Below are 19,369 nucleotides of genomic sequence, written 5' to 3' on the forward strand. Positions count from 1 at the left end.
TAAAATTAATCATCATGTATCTTCTACTCTTTGAAATATCGTCATTCCTATGAAACAGGACACCAGTCGGGCGCCAACACATCACGGAAACGCGTCACCGTTCAGTCATCAGTCTTTTCCGTGCATGCGAGACCTCCACAGTTAATTACCGGGTTCTCCAACGCACTTGACATCAATTATTCACACTTATTTACACGCAATATAAACAAACATTCCCGAATAAATAAATAATGCGGCGTGGTACCTGACGCCCGGGGAGATAAAGCGCCCCGCGGTGGCCGCTTCCACCCTGGCACAGTCTGCTCTGTAATGCCCAACACAACTGTCTCTTAGTTTGTTGCCTGCTGTCAAATGAAATCGAAAAATCCGGCCCGCGAGAACGTGTACGATATATTATTGTGTGTGCGGTTTTTTAAACCGATCGATGAGTCGTTTGCGCGAAAGTCTGCCCCGTTATGCAACGGGAGACCAGCCGGCAGCAGACATCTCCCTATCTAAGCCGTGCGCAACTAACTTGAAAAAGGCGTTATTGGCTTCGCGAGGCGGACTGTGAGGGCGCACATAGCTGAATGATTGTCCAGACGTCATTTGATTTTAATTGCCTCCAGGAAATGATGCCATTACACTTCTCACAGACTTAGAGCACAGAGAGGCGTGAGGGGGGGATAAGCGCCGCCGCTGCCAGAGAACCAGACCTCCAGATTGTCGTTGTAAAAGAACAAACCACGCGTCTTTTATCACAAACTTTATCAACAAGTTCCAGTGCGCCTCCGCTCTTTAGCGCGAGGACTGAGAGATCTCTTTTACTCCGTCAGGGAAGGAAAATGTGTTGACCCTTTGGGTGGATAAGATCGCCTGGAAGGGGAATATTACAATCAGACCGAAATGACAATGATTAAAATCCAGCCTTTCTGCTCTCTCTGCAAAGTCCAAATCTCGCAGGAACGGCGTGTGTGACACTTGGCTGAATGATGCGTAAACCGTTATGCGGCTGAACTTTAAAACCCTCGCCAGCGTGATTTTTACGTTTATGCGAAAAACTGAGCGCGAGGGTACATAAAAAATCGAGGGGAATATCGGGATGTTACTGCATCTGTTCCAATGAGCCTGCGCTCGGGTTTGAGTTAATTGTCCCTCTACACACCCGTGGCCCCCCGAGGCGTTATTATGGCGCAGCCCATGGAGCCAGAACTTCTCACTCTTTCTCGGGCTCTGCAAGATTCTCGATTTAGAGACGGCCATTATTGGCTTCCTTCTGCCCATAAGCAAAGCAGCGCAGATCTACCCACGTGGCCAGAAAAAGACGAGTGGCGCAGGCTGAATATACGCGACCGAATATTTTTACACTGCATGCTTTATTTACAGACTAATAAGAAGATCAAGAGGGGGAGGGAGCTCTGGTCTCCTGGAGAAGGTAAGATAGTCCTGCGCGCTTTTTGCGCCCGAGCTCGGAACGCGTCCAGACAGCAGCAGCGCAGCGCGCGCTATAGTCGGGGCCCAGACGCCTCTTCGAAGGATCCACCTATGACATGTTTTAATGCAGTTTGACGCGCTTTTCACCTACACTCACGGCTCACAGGGAAGAGAAATAGCTAGGACACGTAGGGTACCGTGTTATCGGAATTGAAACCCTATGGACGCGAACCTTCATCTGGGAGCCGATTGATCGAACCGGACTCGGCACGCGCGGACACCTACGATGTTTGAAACGGTACCATTTCCGCTTAAAATCTCACCTCAATGTAGAGTAGATGATTCACTGTGATGGTCTTGCTTTTGTGGTTTTACGAGAATGAGTGAGGCCGCGATAACGCGACGAGTCCTGAACGCGTTCATTCTTTTCTGATTTCATACCTGATTAAAACACTCCCCAGGCATCCAGCAAACCCTGTGGATTAGAGGGTAGGCCTCATCCTGAAGCTTTATCGGCTGGGGGACCTGGGAAAGAGACGACAATGTTGTGAAATGAATCATGAATTGAAGTTTTAACCCGTAGGGCACCGACCTGAAACTGGAAGAAAGAAAGAGAGAGGGAGAAGAAAGGAGAAAAAGCAGGGGAAGGAACTTCTGTTGGTGATTTCGGGTGTACGTGATGGTTCCGAATCGCGACGCAGCATGAAAGGCAAGGCACTGTAACAGATTCCTCTAATTAGCTGGTCATAGACTGTAATGCGACCTGATTTAGGTATGACAGGTGAAATTCCGAGGAGGATTGGGGATGGATAGTTAAAGAAGATACTCCAAGCCATAGTGACATAACCTAGCGGGTCTAGGTATGGGTTTGGAAGCAGCCTAGACTATCTACCCGAAGAGGTGACAGCATAAAATTTAAGCAAACGCAGAACGTTTTGTCCAAATCAATTAGCGTTCAGAAGGCAGGAGGGTTTTTGTGAGGAAACCTAATCTGTAATTATTTTTCATAATGTATGCATTTTTATGATCTGGATGTATTTGGAGCTCATAAAAATGAGTGTTCATTTGCCCTCATGTTTGCTATGAGAAGACATTGACCATCTTACGGACTTTTCTTCAATCTCTCTCATACCTGGTGACACGTCTCTATTAACAAAGCGTCGAAGAACGCAGATATTGCCTAACAATCGGAATCGGTAGACCGCGATGAGATTATTGTTGTTCAAAACAGTAGTTATATGAGAGAAGACCGATTCGAATGTTTGTTATAAGAAGACTAAGGTGTAGGAAGGGGCAGGATCCCACTGTATTCCCTCCCGTGTTAATATCTGGGTCTTTGGTTACAACGCCCGTAGGAGCTATATGAGAGATGAGGGATAGCGTCAATATGCCCACCAACATGACATCTGTAAGTCTTTTTTTTTTTCTTCTTGTCATGGTTAATCTTGTAAGTTGTATCCATCTTATGTGTGTATTACCTACATTTCACTGGAAACATTAGTGCTGAGGGCTGGCTTGGCACACACCCTTGGAAAAATTCTGCCAGTCTAGCCTTCATCGGTTACTTGAGCGCATCGACCGTCCAGCGCTGGAAGAGGGCCTGAGCGGAGCCTGTAACAAACCGCCTCTACTGTTTACCATTTTTTGTATGGTTTTAAAATAACAGGCTGATTGCCCAAAGGGAGCAAAGCATGGAAGAACTTGTCGTTTTGACATCCCTTTGAACCTCCAGGTTCAGCAATGAAGCATGTCTTCTTATGGACCTTGTTTTGTTTTATGGGGTTCCGCTATATCATGTTAAGTCGGATTTCCATGTGGGGCACTGCGTGATGCCTTGTGGCACATTGTGAGAAGGTAATAGTTCTAACTTGTCTAAACAAGACCTTTACGGTTGGACAGACGTTTTAAAAGTCTTTTCAGTAGAGACAATCTTCCAGTGATAATTCTAGGAGGAAAAAGTAGGGTTCATGTTCAGTGGGAATGCACTGATTGATGAATTCAAATCTAAAGTCACTCTGTGCAATCTATTCTCAGCTAAGGTAGACGATTTATTCTGACGCACTCAGAAAGTAGTAAAGTGCATATCAAAACCAGCCTTTACACTGGCGTGCATTCATTGGAGCAGATGTGCATTTATCAAACCTGACAGAATGCCACAATGCAAAAAGTTGCAACATGCGTCTGAAAAGTAGATTAGAACTATACACTGAGATGTGCGTGACAATAGTGTAAAGAGTTATGTTAAGGTTATGCATTGAACAAATGCATTTTGTCTGCATTAAAGCTTCCAAGCTAGTAGACCAGATGGTCAAGATGCAAACTACAAGTTTAGGAGATTTAATTTCAAGCCAAACACAGAACAGAAAAAAATAGCACAGTATAGTGAGTTCCTATTTGATGTGGTCCCTATATTAAAAAAAAGTGCATTAGAAATTGCACAGATGTAAACACGAGAAATTGCATTTTAAAAATGCCGCATTTAGATATTTCTTACGGATTTGGAAGATGCGTGCCGTATGGGTCGGTCCAAGTGATGCTGGAATGTTGAGCGATTCTCAGTTCAATAAACAGTGGACGATCAATTAGTCGGTTGGAAGTGATAGCTGGCGTCCACACGGGCAATCAGCGCATCAATACTATCGTTTCCCAAATGTTCAGAGTGGTTTGTCTGCAAGTGTCGGGACGGCAGATCCGCGATCTAACACATAATCATCGACCTTTACATTAGAAAACTTGCCTTTTTCTCCTCTTTCCCATCCCGGGCCGAACACCTCACATATCTCTCTCCCTCTCCTCTCTCTGCAGCATTAATAAACATCCTTGTATCCTGCCCTCAGGCTGCACCAGTAAAGATGCAAACGCCGCTTCTATTAGAGCTGTGGCAATAATTTGTAAATAAATATGCGATGGGGCAGATGAAAACGATCTGTTAAGACTCACAGGCGGCTCTCAAGGTGGGAGAGCGGCTAAGGCACGTGAAGATGCATCAGCGGCATCATTTCTCCATGGCTTTCCGTTTCTCTGCGCTTCCAGAGGAGGCTTATCTCCGCCTATCTCTGACCGGTCTCCGGTCTCTCCTCTGGCGGCGAAGTTCCACTGCCGGCTCAGCTCACCAAATCAAGCGCACCCGTTCACATGGCGTGGGTGGCCACATGTTACGTACCAACTGGCCTGGAGACCCTCACCAAATACCCAGACTCACGGTAAGACCCACAGCTCTTGTGCAGATGCGTAAAAGCATGCAGTCGGAAATCTATGACAAAGCGAAGTCATCTTTTAGATTGTTATGTGGCACACTTTGGCTTTTTTGGGGTGTAAATGTATGTTTTTAGCATTTTTTACATTATACAAACCGGTTTTGAAGTGTTAGAATCATTTAGCTTGAAGTGTTTTTTTTTGAAGACTCTTTTTTGGCATAAAATGAAGTTTAAAAGATGCTCTTTGGTCTTGTTAAGGTGTAGCTCAGTAAAAAGCAAAAACAAAGCAAAGTCACATCAAATATCTAGAGACATTCACAAATGCATCTGCATTTTTGGTTCATTTTCTTTAGTATTATTTAATTAGAAAAGAGTAATGCTAAAATAAGGAGTGCCCTCAGACAATGTATTTGATATTGGTTTGATGGAGTGTTTGATGAGTATACGAGTACTAGTCACAGGTGGTTTACTCAATTAGAGGAGAGCTGATTAGAGAGGCTAATTGTATCTGTTCTGATGGCGTGTAGATGTGATCCAGAATTCCCTGTGACTTCATCACAATACAGATCCTGGAGTTGTGACTTTATTGGGAGAGAGAGACAAGTATAGCTGATTACTTTCGTTGCTTTCATCATAGAGTGAGATTAAGTCTTATTTCTGAACAGAGAGAGAGAAACATTTGAATATTGAATATCATTGGACTTGATCAGATGATAAAGCCTTTTGAGGTATTATGATTGAAACACAATGCAAAAGTTTGTTCCGGTTTGTTTTGAGTCTGTATAGTTACTTTCCAACAATTTGTGTATTGTTACTATTATGAGTTCTGTGCATGTTACCTTTTTTTTTTTTTTTTTTGCATCTCTGTTTGTGTGTTTTAATGGGTGAAGCAGTGGTTATAGGTAAATATTGTTCCTATTTCATTAGCATTCACTTAAGTCATGCATAAGATGTCTAAATGTCATTGCATTAGAAACACTATCAAACTGAGTTTCTGTATTTGCTCAATGCTGCAGGATTTTTTTTTTCTCTTCACTAACTTCACTTTTCTTCATCATTTTTGAAGTCTCAGTCTTTTCACAAATCAGCTGGTGTTTTTTAGTGGATGAAGCTACATGAATATCAGAGTATAAATAGTTTTGTCTTCTCATTTTCAACACTAGATTTGTTATTTTATAATTTAAAACTATATACAAGAAGCTTTGAAAGTGTTGAAAACAACAGATCAAAAATTTGGGGTCAGTAAGACTTTTTAAAGGAAAAAATACCTTGACAAAGACTTTTATAATGTTAGAAAGATCCTGAGCAGCAAATCAGATAGTAGTACTGAGTTCTGAAGATCATGTGACACTGACGACTGGAGTAATGATTCGCTTTGATCACGAGAATAATTACATTATAACAGGATTAATTCACACAGAAACAGAAAAACATATAGCGTGATCTTATAAAATTGTAATAATCTGATTTCACTGTTGTATTCTGTATTTTGCCGCATCCCTAAATAAAGGCAGCCTTGGCATGATCCGAGAAAAGACCCCTCTTTCAAAAAGCTATCACAAAATCGATATCTATTCCAATGAAATGCATCATTAAGTGTATCTTCAGTGTCCAATACGTTAGCAGAAATTGCTTCATTTGAGTCAACAAAAGACCCCTGACCAATCTACACACAGTAGCACCCACTTTCTTCTTATCACAACCTGACAAGTAAGGAAACCCAGCTGTCATGCGGGATGCAACACACACCGGCCACCAGCGACAGTTAAACAAACACTTCTCCCAGCGTTGTCGCCCTCTAGAAGCCGACCACCAACTGCTGACAGCGATGAGAGAGTCCAGTTAACGAACCTCAAGTTCCTGATGGTTCGATTTTTTGGTTCTGTCTTAAATAGATTGATCCTCTTAATAAATGAAGACGCCGGAAAGAAACGCGCTTTACATATACTATAGTGTGTGAACCGTCTCTCCCTCCGCTCAGTCGTCGAAGGGACAAGGACAGTTATGAAAGTTTCATGTCTCGTTTCGTGGGGTCTTCTCGGACAAGATCGGTACATGAGGGCGGTGTGAACAGCAGCTTGGTGATCGTGAGCTCATGTCAAGTGTGTCGTGAATTGTTCATGCTGAGTTATCGTTCACTTATGAAGGAAGATAGCCAATCTGTTGACCTGCGTCACGTTTATAGAATGGTACTGAACAAAAAAGATTAGTTTGTTATTTTGCTCTTTTTAAATCTTACATTTTTTAAGTGCATGTTTGTAATGTTTGTATTTGGAAATTTCATGCAGAATCATTTGTAAACGCTTTTTTTGAATGCAAATGCGAATGCATTATAACTAAAATGCATGAAACAAAAGAAAAAAGCATAAAAATGCATGAAACAGATGCAAACAAATTAATAAGAATTCAATAGTAATGTTAAAATTAAAAAGTAAAAATAATTTTAAATAAGTTCAAAATGTTTCAGTGCATGCAACAAAAAAAAGAAATACTTCACTTTCGTGAAAGGGAAAGGAAACACAAGGTTTAGACTCTTTGAAGCTGAACTTGTTTACATCTGGAATTAATATCTGTTTCATGCAGTCCAATCACAAGTGTTCAGTGCTAAATTTAGAGTGTAGATTGGATCCAAAGCCTTTTGTGACTCACTCATAATGCATACGTGATTAGATTTGTAGACTTGCATCCTGGACCCGCCTACTCACCTGTCAGTCATTTACAATAACGTATGCATTTATGCAGGCGCTTTTATACAAAGTGGAACAGAAGCAATTTGTCACAGAGCCAACAATATTCATAATATACAATGTCAGGTTTATTAGACAACTAGATTAGTAAGATGTCTATTTTTTTTTTCAAGCATGCATACAATCATGCATATATTGTGAAGTCTTGTGCATGTATATGTTTAGGGCTTTTCCATGTTTTTCAATTAGGTGGATGTGTTGCATGCATTGAGACGCGTAATTTGCTTTTGGATCAATACCAGATGTGAACAGGACCTCAGTGACCGGTCAGACTGGTGTTTGTTCGGTCAGATCTCTCTTCTACACGGCTGGTCCTGTTAACAGAGGAAGTGAAGACAGTCTGACAGGAAGACAGGCAGGACAGATGCTGTGTGCGACTGAAGCAGAGTACTTTCCCGTTTGTCTTTCAGAGACACAGATTCACCTGACAGAGGTGCTGCCGCTGATTTACTGAAAGAAAACAGACAAATAAAGAGAGAGAAACAGGCTGCGTTCACACACTCAGTGTCTGGGATTGATCACTCGGGGATCCTTTGGTCCTCTCTTGACTGCTTATTTAATCTTGAAAAATGCAACTTCTTTAAATCTTTTTTCCCAGAATACAGGCAGACATTCAGGTGGGTTTTAGTATAATGTGTGTTTGACTTCAGCGTTAATGAATCTGCTCCAGTCCACTGCTGAATGTACAGGACAGTTTGAGACACAGCTGATCGTAAATGCATATATATTACATTTTCCTACTTTGTACCTTCCTAAGAACTTTTTTTTTTTCAAGTTAATTTAGTATTTGTGTGTGTGTGTGTGTGTGTGTGTGTGTGTGTGTGTGTGTGTGTAACATCTGGTGTGTGTGTGTGTGTGTGTTTTTTTTTTTTTTTTATGTTTTATAGTTTTCTTGTTAGAGGTAGATTATATTTTTTTTTTTTTTAGGAAAATATGTGTGTTTATGATTTCAGTTAACTCTAAAGCATAAAAAAAATTATGATTATAGTTAACTCTGAAATAATACAAATGAAATAAAAAAACATTTAATTTAAACATTTTTATTGGATCTTTAATACTTTTTTCCCGAATTTTAAGAGGTTTTGAAATGTGAAAATCAGGAGAATTTACTTTGGTGTGCCTTCCTAAGGCTGTATACCTTATATTTTAAATTATATTTTTCAGTTAATTTATAATTGGCTTTTATAGTATAAACCCGTCATTACTTTTAGTATTTAATAGTCTTTTTATTTTTACTATAATTTTTATTTTAATGATTTCATTAGTAGGGAGTATGTAACCTATTGAAAAATTCATTTAAACTCGAATCATAAAAATAAAAAAGAACAAAAGTTAGATATATATTTAATATATATTTATAGGATGATAAATAATACTATATAATTTAATTATAATAATTATATATGTATATATTCCTATCTATATTTATATATATGATTATATAATAGATCTATATAGTATTATACGATATATATTATGGGACATTGCTAGCTAAACTTCTTGTATTAGGCCAAAATGTTACAAAAAATTCCTTTTTATATTCCAACAAGTCAAGAAGTTCACTATCAGCACACTGTTAAAACTAAAAATCCGAGCTGAAGGTTTAAAATCACGGCCCAAGAATTTCTTATTCCATTTGTAGATAAAAATTTAAAAAAACCACAGATTTGAATTCCATAGTTCGAAGGAAAAAGTTTAAATTTTTTTCGCAGGAAGAATGTTCAAGTAGTCAAAAAAAAAAAAGGTGCCTAAATTTGGAAGGGGAAAATCGCTTCTTTTAGACCGCTCACACATTGGCGGACTGGGGAACCCGCTCTCAAAAATCCAGGGTCGTTTTGGGTTTTATAGAAACGGGCTGTGTCTCGTTCCTTTCATGATCAAATAACTGAACAACCGTACTGGTCCCCACTGCTCTGGAATGAGACTGAACACCATAGTTTCCCCTGCTTGTAGTTTTTGACACCGCCTGGCCACGCCAACAGAGGAAGATTTAGAGGAAAAAGGGAGGATGTGGGGGAGAGAGTATTAGAGAAAAACAAAAGGATGGAGGAGATGAGGAGGGGGGGGGAACGGGTGGGGGGAGAGGAGGACAGCAGAAGGACAAAAGAAAAAAACAAGGGCAAGCTATTTTAAATTGCTTTTTTTTAAAAAAAACAAGTTTTTGCCAGGGCTAGAAAAAAAACAAAAAACAGATTGTTGCTGGGGGGAGGGGCTATGGTGAAAATTCTAGCTGGCAAGGAATTTCCAAAGAACCATATGGAGGATAAGGACCGAACCGGCCAGGCGCTAACAGGGAGGATGGAGTATTGGTTTTTTTGTATAAAGCATTTTGCACTGAATTTCCAAAGGGGGTGGGGAAGAAAAAAAAAAGAGGAGAGAGGAGCAAAAGGAACAGAGCTTTTAAAAAAAGGGTGCAGTAAGGTGGGGGGTACGGGCCTCTATAGAGTCGGACTTGTGTGGAAGAGTATGAATTTTCATTTTCGTGCATTAAAAGAAAGAAAAGAAAAAAACCAGTCTGTTAAGTGCAGGGCACCTGGCAGAGCTCCAATGAACTGTGTGTTGTGTGTTGCAAATCACTTACTCACTTACGCAGAGTCAATAGTCAACGTTTCTACAGTAAAAAAAACGTTCTTTATACCTCGGGCTGTTTGTCGTTAACACAGGGGCTTTGGACCACAGGCAGGTCGGGGGCTTGTCTTCTTAGTGCTTAATGGAGGGCCGTCAAGCTGATCCAGGGGGGGGGACCCCCCACTTGTACCAACATGATTAAAAGAGGGGAGATTGCATCGGAGCGCGCGATAGCGGCTGTCTCTCGGAGCTAGGAGGCGGAAGGAAAAAATTGCTGATGATCGTATCAGAGTTCATAAAGAGAGCTGGAAAACAGGTGCAACCACAGGGAAAGATGAAGGTAGTTTTCAGGTATCCTGGGTGTGTTTAAGGACGCTGAATAAGGGGCAATTGTTGATGTATAATAGTTTTTAGCATTGTACAAAAATGTTGTGTATCAGTTGACTGTAAACGTTATGAAGATGATTAGTAGTTAGTGGAAAAGAATGTATTAGGAGACATCTGCACTTTTTGTCTATGGATGGGGGAATTGACCAAAACTGGTTTTCCAAAACCTAGTGAGGGGCCTGCCTTTACATAAGGGAGCATCCCAACGAATCATGGAAGCTCACCAAATGGACTGATTTGTTTTTTTTTATTGTACTCTAGTAAGTATAAAAAAAGAATAAAGCATTAAAATTAAAAAAAAAAAAAATTTTTTTAAACAAATTGTTGTTGTTGTTGTTGTTGTGTTTCTATAATTTAAAAAATTTTTTTTTTTAATGAGTTTGCATTTACAAATAGTAAAATTTAAAAAAATAAAAAATAATTTGGGGGGGGAAATTAAAAAAAATATCTTTGTTTTATTCTTATGGATTTCCGAGTTAAACGGGGATTAATAGCTAACAACTTCTTGTGTTAGGGCAGGGTTTCCAAATCCAGACTTTTTTCAAAAAAAAACAAAACAAAAAAAAAAACAAAAAGAACAAAATATATCATGTATTTTAAAAAAAAATGTTTGCACTTTTTGTCTAGTTATGGACCACAAAAGAAAACAATCTGTTTTTTCAAACAAAAAACCTAGTGAGCAGGCCCTATGTAGGGAGCATTCCCAAACAACTCACAGAGCCTGACCTGATTTTATTTTTATTTTTTTTACTTTTTTTTATTTTATTTTTTTTTGGGGGGGGGGGGGTTTGGGTTGGTTTTATAAATAAGTATAACAAGCTGTAATATAAGTATTTTAAATAAAAACAAAAAAATATTATTTACTAAAAAAAAAAATTTATTTACTACTTTTTTTGCAGTTAACTACTGACATGTATAAAAACCAAAAAAATATATAATATATAATATATTTTTTTTTTACAATTAAAAAAAGTATTACTTTTTATGGTACTATAATAGGCCATCAAAATAAGTATTAAAAAAAATAGAATTTTTTGTTTACTTTTTTGCCGTTTAGTACTATATATATATTATATATGTATGTAATGTCACATCTAATATAATATATATATATATATATTCATATACTGTATATATAGCAAATTGCTGTTTCATTAATGCTGGGACAAGCACAGATCTGTTGTTTTAATCAAAAAAATCTTGTTTCAAACTTGCTTAAAAAAAAGGCATAATTGATTAGGTTTTTGCCATGAAGAACATTTAATCCTGAAGAACATTAAATCCACAGAAACTTTCCATTCCAAAAAACAAAAGATTCTTTATTAGTGAAAAAAAAACAAAATAAAATGGTTTCTTCAACACTAGAAAAAAAAGAAAAAATTTTGTTCTTGTAAGAAAAACTGATTCACATGCGAAAGGTTTCCAAAACAACCGTGTTCGTTTTTTTTATGATTTTACTTTCAGGTGTGCTTTTGGACCTTTCTAAATCGTTTCAAATTAAATGATATAAACTTGCAACAAAATACATTTAAGGATTTTTTGTTTGTGTGGGTGTTGTAAAACAAAGTTGCTTAGCGAGAGTTGTAAAGAAAAAAGTACCAGAGAGGCAAGAAAAAACAAAGCAAAAAGCAAAACGGAAGAGTGGATCTAGGATCTCTCTATCCTTCTCTATATCTCGTTTTCCTCCTTCGGGTTCGCTTTCATACAGGATGTTGGAGGCGATCGGTCAATAATTAAAAAAACAGGCCCTTATTCCAGATCAACAGATCACAAGTGGACTTTAAACAGTTTCATCCTCATGTTTGGTTGCACAGGAAAAACTTTTGCATAGTGATTGTTCTAATTTTACATATCTGCAGGCTTTTTTTTTACACAACTGTCCCAGCTTTCTGACATCATTGATATTATGTGTGAGTTTTATTAATTGAACATGTGACTGGTGGGGATGATGAACCACGGCGCTGTATTCATCTCACAGCAGCAAAGGGACCCCTTGAAAAAATGCTTTTCTTAGCCCACTCGAATTCCGCCTAAAGCCTCTTGTTTCCAGAAGAGCCAGTTCGTTAATGCCTTTTGGCCGGCCACTAATAAAATTGAAAAATAAATGCTAATTGTTTCATGCCATTAAAGGAGGCTGGCCACACTCCATAAAAACTGTGTGTGGTGTGGGTGTATGTGTGTGTGTGTGTGTTCTGTGTTTTTAATTTTCAGGATCAGCAGGCTGTTTTTAAATTTAACGGAACCGAGCCCATCGTTCTGGACAGTTTAAAAAAGCAGCATTACTTCATCGACAGGGACGGTGAGAAATATTCCGCTTCTTCTCAGTTTCCTGCGAACCTGCAACCTGTTCTGCCGAGATGACTTTAAAGGTAACGGCGTTCTTTGTCTGAAGCTTCGATTCAGTGGAGTAGAATGTAGTGTGCACATGTAGTGTACTACAGTAAACGCTGTATACTGCTACAGAATAGTATGTGGAACAGTATGCAGTATGCAATGATAGTGGTGCATTATTTTCACATGACCTCATTGCCAGTGTTATTTTGGTATCTTTCAGATGCTGTTATAGTTTTCATTAATATTTTGATTTTTTTTTTTCAGTTTTCTATTTTCAATAAGTTTTAGTTTTTAATGTGTCTGTATAGTTTTTATTCATTTTTTAGATTGTTATTTTAGAACACCAAGTCAAAATCAGTGTTATTTTAGTATAATTGAGATGCTATTATAGTTTTTATCAATATTTTGAATTAGTTTTATTTTTCTATTTTTGTTTACATTTTTGTTAAAATTTTAGTAAGTTTTTTTGTCATTTTTAATTTGTCTTATAAGTTTTTGTTCCATTTTTTAATTTTAGTTATTTTTAAAAAAAAACAAAGTAAAAAAATTTTCTTATTTTAGTATCATTGGAGATGTACAGATTATAGGTTTTTGTTAATATTATGAATGTTTTTATTTTTTTATTTTATGTTGATGTTTTAATGTTAGTTTTAGTAATTTTGTTGTGCTTTTGGGTCAGTTTTATTTTAAATATGTCTCTCTACATATATTTGATATATTATATATAATGTATATAAATATGTCTATATAGTTTTTATTGATTTTTATTTTATTTTTAGTTATTTTAGGACATCAAGCTAAACTAAATGAAAGTGGCAAATATTGCCTGGCAACTATCCGAAACAAAATAATTTTAAGTTTTAATATTTTACTTATCATTTATTTTATTTCAAGTAACAAAATATATATAATAAAATTCAAGGCTTTAGTTTTAGTTAACTAAGTTAGTTAAAAATACTTTTTTTTTAGTTAAAAAGACGTTTTATTTTAATGTGTTATTTTTTTAATTTTGTGTATATATTTATGATTGCGTTTGATTTAGATTTGATTTTTTATGTATTTTGAGTTCAGTGCTTTAAAATATGAATAAAAAAAAAAATCACAATAAAATGACAAGTAATAGCAGCTCTTTCATGAGTTTTTGTGTTAATAAGATTCAATCATGACAATAAGTGAACATGCCAGAACATATTTGGTTGGTCGTTTGATTTTTATTTCTGTTGTTTTTGGTAGCTCCGCCCATAGTGCAACATTATTGGTCGAAAATCCACATAGATAAATAAAAATATGTTCTGATTGGCTGTTATCATGTCTATGACACAATCACTTACTACGTCTATAGGCTAATATAATATATATATATATATATATATATATATATATATATATAATATATAAGATATATAAATATTAGTGCTCAAAAATCAAACGATTTTTTTTTGCAATTAATCACATCCAAAATAAAAAGTTTTTTGTTTACTAATATATGTATTCTGTTTATATTTATTATGTTATTATATATATATATAATTATATATATATATATATATATACATATATATATACATGCATGTATATATTTCAGAAAAATATGTTGTTTATATACTAAATATATTATTTATAATATCAATTTTATAAATATAAACATGTAAATACATGTAAATATTTTCTAAGTATATACTGTATGTGTGTGCACTAATATACACATTATAAATATACACAGAACACACACATATATTATGCAAACAAAAACTTTTATTTTGTATGCGATTAATCGGTTGACAGCACTATATTTTAATTAAATATATATGAATAATCTCTATTTTTACATCTTTTAATCTTGATCTGGATTCACTTTGTTTTCCTCTCTCGAGTCGGACAAAGAGCCCAGTTTAGACTCTTGTGATCTGCTGATCAGCGTGTGTGAAATCAGACAGAAACGTGTGTTAATGCGTGTCTTTATCTGTGAGGCATCGTGACTTGTCATGGCCCGCGGCGGCGTTCGTTTTTGCTAAAAATCAATGTGAAATGCTGAGCTAAAGCCGAAATTTTATTTTTGCATCTCTCAATGGAAAAAGCATCATTTGTACCAGAGATTATCAGCTGCTAAGCTCGAATAAATAAAAGCATGATGCTGCTGCTGTTCAAAGGATCTGACCTCTACATCAGCATGTGTTTGACAAATCCAAAGAGAAAACAAAATCAAAGAGAAATGGTCATCTCATATTCGTATTAGATGGAGACGGGGGAATATCTCTGTCTCTCAGATGTTGTCTTGCCGGTGGGCGACAGAGAAAGATCATTATTTTGGATCACAACAGGCCTGTCGGATCGCCTGAACATGGGATTTGAGGCTAGCGTATCGTCTGTTTTTCTATCCGCTCTTGTTGGGCTCGGTTTCTTTCTTCACCTCTCTTGTATCTGGCTCTTCGGCATGTTGCATGAAGCTAGGAGCTTTAGAGAACGAGTGCTGTTAAAAACAGAGACCCAGGCGCATCTTTTAATACCTCACTGTTCCCTCCAGCGCTGATGCACCGCATGCATTTTGTCATCTGCACTGTGAGGGCAAAATCATTCCTCAGTATTCTCTCTCGTTTTCAGTGCAAATATCTAAATACTCTTAAATCAAGGTGCATTTACTTAAAAAGTAAAATGACGAGATATTAAGTCTTTTCTGAAAAAGTAAGAAAAGTATAAACATCTATTATATATATTTATTGCTAATTAAAAACAGAATATTATTAGTTAAAGTAATTATTTTGTACATTTATATTTATAACATATTGCATGTATTTTAAACATATTTTCTGCAAAAAAAAAAAAAAATCTTTTTTTTTTTTAGTAAATATATCGGCATTTACTTAAAAACTTAAATGACATAAAATATTAAGTCTCGCTTTCTCAAAATAATAATAATCATAAAATAAAATTAATTAATTAAGTGAGTTTCAAACAGAAAAAGAACGTTTATTTTTCTAGCCATTGGAAGATTTTTTTTGTCTTGTTTTAAGACAGTACCTTTTTGATTCCTTTTTTCACAAATAACATAAATTCTTAAAATTAATATCTTGAATTAAGATTTCCTAGATATTTGTTCAGGACAGCAATACTAAGAAAATCATTTTTTTTTACATTGTTTTTGTGCGGGAATTTTATTTGTATGGTTCACTTTCACTATACACATTGTTTTAAAAGCAGCTTTACAGGAAATCATTATGTTAATGTTTATAATATCTTAATACCTTCATGCCTTATTGTCAAATTAGAGCTGGGCAAAAATATAGTTACATTTTGCAACAATATAAACAATCAAGCAGCTATAGAGTATATGTGACCCTGGAGCACAAAACCAGTCATACGGGTCAATTTTTCGAAAGTGACATCATCTGAAAGCTGAATAAATAATCTCTCCATTGATGTATGGTTTGTTAGGAGGACAATATTTTGTCTGTGAGATACAACTATGTGAAAATCTGGAATCTGAGGGTGCAAAAAAATCTAAATATTGAGAAAATCATCTTTAAAGTTGTTCAAATTAAGTTTTTAGCAATGCATATTACTAATCCAAAATTACGTTTTGATATATTTATGGTAGGAAATTTACTAAATATCTTCATGGAACTTGCTCTTTACTTAATGATTTTTGACATAAAAGAAAAATCTATAATTTTGACCCACACAATGTTTTTTGGGCTATGAACTCTACAAATATACCCCAGAGACTTAAGACTGCTTTTTTGTGCTGCCCAGGGTCAACATATAACTTGAGTATATTGCATATAGGTGGATAAAGTTGAATATACTATATATATATCCAACTCACAGAGCTGTGTGATAATGTAGTGTAATACTCTCTGTGTCATACGGTTGATCCTTCTCTGTCTGGTTTTCTGCAGAGAAACTGTGTGTACAATTAGTCATGTTAGTTTAGTTACTATTCCGGCTGTGTGCACTTCATGACTGTTCATATCAATCTCATGCAGATTACTCTGCAGACGTTGCACACAAAGCCGTATCCTCAGTTGAACCCAACATTTTCCTACTCCCTCGTCCACACCTCGGCCCTCGGCTCCAGCCTCCGTGATGGAGAGTCGAGGACAAGAATAGCAACCATCTGGACTTGTGGGAAAAATTAAGGGAAAACTGAAAGGGGCTAAAAACCCCTGGCAAGACCATCCCCGAGAGGAAGAGAGCGAGCGTTTGGCAGTCTGCTGTTGTCTGCCTAGATAAAGAAACGCTGAAGCCTGGGAGCTCCGTCACTGAGGGGCTCCAACGAGCACGAGATCCTGCCAAACGTCTTGACGGTTGCCCCGCGGGCGGCGTTGATACCCCTCTGAGCAAAACATGCCACCCTGCACCCCAGTCGCACTGCTTTTTAAGATTCATTCACTTATTGGCTTTTATTATGTATTTATTTGTTTTTTGCTTTATTAGCAGCTTTTGCAGTAATATCATCACTATCTCATTAAGTATTAAACTTCAGAGTGCAACTTGTCCTGCAATTCTGCATGGAAAACACCACTACTTTTATTTTAATTCATTTTAGAAAGTGTAAACATCTATACATGGACAAAAAAAGAGCTATATACGTGTTTTGGTTTTAAAAATGTGTAAGAGAAAGTTGTTTTTTGTTTTTATATATTTTTTCCTTTTTTTGTGCACTTGCAATGTTTTCAAACAATCTCAAATATATTTTTAAAACTTATATTGCATGCATTTTCAATGCTTTTTTTTTTTCTTCTAGTGTGAAAAATATCTAAACATTCTTAAATAAACTGCATCTTATTTATAAAGTAAAAATTGCAGTAAAAGTAAAATTGCAGTAAAAAGATATTTAAGTCTTTTTTTCTGAAAAATTATTAACAAAATTAAGAAAAGGATGCACATCTAGTTTGTTTATTGTACTTGTCAAAAAAGATTTTTAAAAAATTTGCATATTATTTATTGTTCATTTTATGGATGCAGTCTGAATCCTTTGTATCTTCAGTCTTTGTTAGTTTCATGGTTTGTGAATTGGTTTATTATTTCTACCAAAATTCCAAAAACTGTCTGTCACATTTCCAGTGCTGAAAGAAGTAAATAAAGTGCTTTTCCATCTACTGTACGTTACAGGATCCGATCTGATTAACCAGTGTTTTAGCACTGAGATTTATTTTATGACAAGCAAGTTTTTCTCAGATATTACTCCTAAAATATCTTGAATTTTAAAAAAAAAAAAAAAACTATTAGGTTTATGCTTAAAAAAAAAATATAATTAGAATACTATTAATATACAAGATATATTAAAGTATAAAATAAAATATATAAAAACAATTTAAAATATATTAATAATCAAGATATAAAAAGTTACATTTATTAAAATACTTGACTATTATTTTAATACATTTACACTTAAATTTAAAAGTTTGGGGTTGATAAGATTTTGAAATGTTTTTTTAAAAATAATCTCTTCATTTTGCTCATCAAGGCTGCAGTAAATACAGTAAAAACTGTTAAATATTATTATAATTTAAAAGAGCTGTTTTCTATGTGAATATCTGTTAAAGTGTAATTTATTTCTGTGATGCGCAGCTGTATTTTCAGCATCATTACTCCAGTCTTCAGTGTCAAATGATCTTCAGAAATCATTCTAATATTCTGATTTGCCTGCTTGCTCGCAGGAAAAACATTTCTGATTATTATCAATGTTGGAAAAACAGTCTGTGCTGAACAATTATTTTTGTGGAAACCGTGGGTGTGTTTTGTTGCATTTTATTTTCATGATTCACAGATTAATAGAAAGTAAAAAAACAAAAAAAAAAACAAGTTTTAAAGAAAAGCATTTATATTGAATAGAAATCTTTTGTCTTCACTGTCACTTTTCATCAGTTTGATGATGCATCCATCTGTATCTGCATCTGTCCAGGACTTCAGTCTCCTGTACGAGGAGGCGCGTTATTACCAGCTGGCCGATGGCCCCCGATGATCAAGGAGCTGGAGAGCGGTGGGAAGCAGGAGCGGGGGAGCAGAGGCGTCTGGCGCAGCCCCCTGGGACGACTGCACCTGGTGGTCCGCGTGACCCCTGACCCTCGGCGAGCGGATCCGACCCTCAGCGGGGAGAAGTGCTCATCGAGGGGAGAATCTTCCCCGAGACCGGGTGACGTCATGTGTAACTCGTCGTCAACGCTGGCTGGAACCAGGACCCGACCCACGTCATCCGCTTCCCCCACTCTATGAACGGCTACTGCAGACATGAACTCGGTGCAGTAATGAGATCTGCTGCTTTACAGTCACTAATGGTGCTGCTCTTATCTGTCTGAGACAATCGCACGGGTAAGTTTTCAGTTTCAGTCTCTTTATTCCTGCATGTTTAACATCACGCTATCACGTTTTCATCTGCTCAGGTGGGAGGCGTGTTTGTTTAATGTGGGCGCGCTGTTTAAAAAACAGAATAAATGCTGAAATAAATAGTTGTCATACTGTCTAAATGTTTAACTGCGTGATTATTAAACTTAAAAAGTGTCTTGAGTTTTGGGCATCAACAAAATCACTAAGGCTGCATTATTTATTTAAAAATACAGTAAAAAATTTGAAATATATATTATAATTTAAACACAGCTGTTTCTAATGAGAATATCTTTTAAAATATAAATTTATTTCTGTGATGTGTCAGCTGTATTTTCAGCATCCATTACTCCAGTCTTCAGTGTCACATGATCTTCAGAAATCATTCTAATATGATGA

The 19,369-nt window shown here is 36.3% G+C and overlaps 1 pseudogene; it reads left to right on the forward strand.

Annotated features, from left to right (window-relative positions):
* Positions 1–1,167: 1,167 nt before the first annotated feature.
* LOC109075967 lies at positions 1,168–18,945 on the forward strand (annotated as a pseudogene).
* Positions 18,946–19,369: the final 424 nt, after the last annotated feature.

Source organism: Cyprinus carpio, chromosome A18 (assembly GCF_018340385.1).
Source record: "Cyprinus carpio isolate SPL01 chromosome A18, ASM1834038v1, whole genome shotgun sequence".
Taxonomy (NCBI): domain Eukaryota; kingdom Metazoa; phylum Chordata; class Actinopteri; order Cypriniformes; family Cyprinidae; genus Cyprinus; species Cyprinus carpio.